This window comes from Callorhinus ursinus, unplaced genomic scaffold (genome assembly GCF_003265705.2).
Source record: "Callorhinus ursinus isolate GAN/ISIS: 27379988/994484 unplaced genomic scaffold, GSC_fseal_2.0 scaffold757, whole genome shotgun sequence".
In the NCBI taxonomy this organism is placed as follows: domain Eukaryota; kingdom Metazoa; phylum Chordata; class Mammalia; order Carnivora; family Otariidae; genus Callorhinus; species Callorhinus ursinus.
Genome location: NW_027397812.1, coordinates 1 through 4,093, shown reverse-complemented (window position 1 = coordinate 4,093; position 4,093 = coordinate 1). Strand labels below are relative to the sequence as shown.

The 4,093-nt window shown below is 55.0% G+C and overlaps 1 long non-coding RNA gene across 1 annotated transcript; it reads left to right on the top strand.

Annotated features, from left to right (window-relative positions):
• Nucleotides 1–246: 246 nt before the first annotated feature.
• LOC112819135 (uncharacterized) lies at nt 247–2,607 on the top strand. The gene is made up of 2 exons (XR_012377404.1): nt 247–1,830; nt 2,473–2,607. It is a non-coding gene; the product is annotated as an uncharacterized lncRNA (long non-coding RNA).
• The last annotated feature ends 1,486 nt before the right edge of the window (nt 2,608–4,093 follow it).

The following is a 4,093-nucleotide window of genomic DNA, read 5'->3' as shown; positions in this document are numbered from 1 at the left end:
GAAGGAATAAGCAGTGAGAAGAGGTGGACAAAGGATCCAAGGGGAGGGGCAAGCGGCTTATGATAAATGTTTACTTCAAGAGCGAATGAGTGATTGAGTGAATGAATAAAGACTGAATTGGCTGCAGACATTGGCCCTGGGGAAGGATGGGCACTGTGGCTGGAGCACGGGGCACATTGAGGTGGGGGAGCAAGATAGAAATGCAGACCCGTGATTGGCTGGTCCCACTCAGGCCATGTAAGCCAAGCAAGGAGAGTGGGTTTCACCTGAAGAGCAGGGGACAAAAGGGTGTACTGGCTACTCCTGATTTTGTTGAAGTGCTCTCTTGCTGAAGAGTGGAACAGAGGGAAGACAAGGCCTGAGGGGACTGGCAAGAAGAGGGATGTCACCCTTGCACTAAGAGGAGAGAGGAGGGTTGTAACATCAGGAGGAAGAGGAGGTATGGGCAGATGCACAGTACCAGAGGAAGCATTAGTGGGGAATGACAGAGACAGGAATCCCGGGTGACAGGGTCTAGTTGCAATAACTCTGGGAATATTGTCCCCTTTGATCTGGATAAGATCGTGTGGAGGAGGAACAGATCTGGGGAGAGAGTGTTTAGGGGAAAATTGATAGACCTGGTTGTGCGTGACAAAGTTGAGGACCTGGCTTTACCCAGGCAAGATGTCAGGCCCTGCACCTTAGCCTGCCTCCCTACCATTTCCAGCATAAACTCACCCCAAACCCATCATGTCATGAGAACACGCCACTCTGAGTTAGGACAACCTCCCCACCTCCTGGCAAGGACCATCCCCCAACTCTGAACCTTGAAGTGGTCCCCGGTCACCACTGTGAACCCAAAAGGGCCACCAGCAGCTAGTGTTCTGGCAGACCACCCTCTTGTTACACAACGGTCCCTCGTGCCACTGGATGGAGAGGAGCAGCCCAGTCTCAGCTTCACATTTCCCCATCGTCCCATCAGCTCCTTCAACCTCTGGACCCTCTTGTCCATTGCCAGTACTCTGCCCTGTGAGTCACAGTAGAGTGGACTTTCCAAAGAAGGGTCAAATGTGAGGTGCTCACGGGGTTCGTGACGGCTGCTCCATGTCCATGTCTTGAGAACAGAGAAACACACAGGAGGGAAGCGCAGCCTGGGGGATTTGTACCCTGGTTAGGAACCCAGAACCCTAATGGGACCTTTGAAGGTATCTGAGGTCACAGTGCCAACTTGTGTGGCCAGAGGAGAGCAGGGGTCCCATGGGGACTGTGGGTGCTTGGAGCTGCAGCCTAGGGGTTCCTAACACCCCTGCAGGCACCACCGATGCCTGAGAAGATGGGCTACTGGGGCTCCACCCCGGACATGGTCCATCCTGACCACAAGGAAGTGACATGTCATGGCGGTGAGGAAGCTCCACTGAGGAGGAAATGTTCCAGGGCGGCTCCATTGTGTGGGGCGAGTGTGGACAGAGAGAGGAGCAGATGTTGTCTGCTTAAGAGGATGGCAATCCCAATCCAGTCCTTGACCAGGAGCTGTCCTGTCATCAGGATTGAGAGGAGCCCGGGGCACCCGGCCCAGGACTCTGTCTCAGCCTGTGGTGCTTCCCTCCCCTAGCTTCTGGCACCTCGACCAGCTTGAGTCAACGTGGAAGAAGATTGTGAGACCAACACAGGTTGACGAGAAAGCAAAGAGGCCTCAAAAAGCAGAAGTGGGTCGTGGAGATTGGACCGTCTGGGAGGTGGCTTGAAATCAGGGGCCTGGCATTGCTGTGGGTGACCTCTGTGCTGTAGACATGACCCCGAGGGATGGGAGGCCTTGGCTGCCTGTAGCTCTGCTCCTTCTGCAGGTCCCAGGTGAGCAGGGCTGAGCCTGGGCAGGGAAGTGTGCCCTGAGTGGGAAGGAAGGAGACAGGGGAGACAGGGGTGGGACACAGGAGTCTTTCTTCTTTGGAAAGTCCACTCTACTGTGACTCTCAGGGCAGAGTACTGACAATGGACAAGTGACATGTCACTTCCTTGTGGTCAGGGTGTGTGTGTGGGGCGGCCCATGGGGAGGGAAGGAGGACCTGGGTGGGAGGAGGGAGAGCAGAGTACATTCCAGGATTGGCCAGCACTGCCCCAGCAGTGACCAGGAGCATTTAGAGCATGAAGCGGGTGAGTTCAATCCACTATAGTGGACAGAGCAACTCTGAGGAGAGGGGCGCCTGTGACCACCATTACTGTAGGGTCACAGTCAGAAAGGAGATCTTGGTGCATGACAGACACACACACACACACACACACACACACACACACACACATTGAGCACCCTCTCCTTGTGCCACTTTGTGGGTAGGGAGCTACCTCTTCCCCCTCTAGTCTCAGGAAACGTCTGTCTCCTGCCAAGGCCTCCTCCAGTCCCTGAGATCCTTTTGGGGAATCCGGGACCACCATGACCCCAGATTCCCTTGACCCAGGCTCATCTGGTGAGGGACCACACTCGGTTGTGTTTTCCAGGCTGTTGGTGTCTGAGTGGCCCCACCTCCGTGACGGGCACCGTGGGCGGATCTCTGAGCGTGCAGTGTCAGTACGAGGAGAAATTCAGAGAGATGGCCAAATACTGGTGCAAAAGCCCATGTGTGTGGAGTACTGTAAAGACCAAAGAGGCAGACATAGAAGAGAGTAACGGCCGTGTGTCCATCAGGGACCATCCCGCCAACCTCACCTTTACAGTGACCTTGGAGAACCTCACAGAAGGTGATGCAGGAACATACTGGTGTGGAATCGTTACATCATGGCTCCCAGGATATTTCCTCGACCCCACCTTCCTCGTTGTGGTGTCTGTGACCCCAGGTGAGCTGTGAAACCCCCTCCCCCAGCGCCAGCACTAGGGCTGCCTGAGACTAGAGCCGATTACCGTGGGTTGTGGGATAGAAGAGTGGAGTGAAGATGGGGTGGGTGACACAGGGGATGTGCATGTATGTGTCCGTGTGTGTGTGTGTGTGTGTGTGTGCACGTGCATGTTTTGTGTCTGTGCATATGTCTGTGTGTCTATGTGTGTGTGTATTTGTGTGTGCAAGCATTGTGTTGTCTGCACACTCACACAAGCCCATGCACACCTCTGGCTGACCTAGGCGCTTCCATGTGCCCCACCCTGACACACTCTCACGCATAAAGCTCTACCAGGGTGGACAGTGGGGATGGGCCTGAGTCTGGGGTCAGCTGCCTTCCTGTCCTGACAAGGGTCCTATCCATGCTGAAGGGGACCCAAATCTCTTCCTGGACTGCTCTCTGTCCTCCCAATGGGGAACGGAACTCCTAGGGCATTCGCTCTTCTCCCTTCCTGGCTGCCCATGACCCGGGCTCTAACAGGACATCAGTGTGGCATGGATGGTTCCTGAGGCACCAGCCTCAACGCTGTGATCCTGGGGGTCTGCGGCAGCCTGGACTGGGCCCCAGGAAGGAGCCCCAGACCCTGATGTGGGGCTTCTGTGAGCATTTGCGGACCTCCCTCCCCCCTCCAGCTTGACCCTTCCCCTCGGGCCCCTTGTCCCCACAGGAGGGAGCTCAGAGAAACCCCTGAAATCTCCCCTCAGACAAAGGAGAAGAAGGATGAGAAAAATGAGTTCTCAGGTCTTATGGCCCCAAATATACTTCCTTGTGCTGCAAAGAATTCTTTACTAGAGCCCTGTTTTTGTTTCCTAAAAACCACATGGAGATCATCCATCTAAGTGGGTAGATTTTTATCCTGTGTTCTTATTCTGATGGTGTCCCTGGTCCCTCCGAGGTCCTTCTTGTAGGTCTTCGTTTCGCTCACACGGGACATTTCCCTCCCAGGCCCTTTGTGGGATCCTATTTAACAGTGAGGGGCTGAGCATCCTCAGACACCACCAGCGGGGTGAGGGAAAGCCAGTTGTCCAGTTGGCTTCAGGACAGGCCACATTCTATGGGGTCCCCCGGATGTGTGTCTGTCTCTCTAGATCTTTCTTTCTGTCTATCTTTCTGTCCTGTGGCACCCCAGGTTCACGGGTCTGGCTGACAGTTTGGGGCCTGAGTGCATTGAGTGCCAGGGTCCCACCATTCAGTGTAGACTCCGCTGAGTGCCCTGTTGCATGATTCTCACTCCAGACATCAGCCC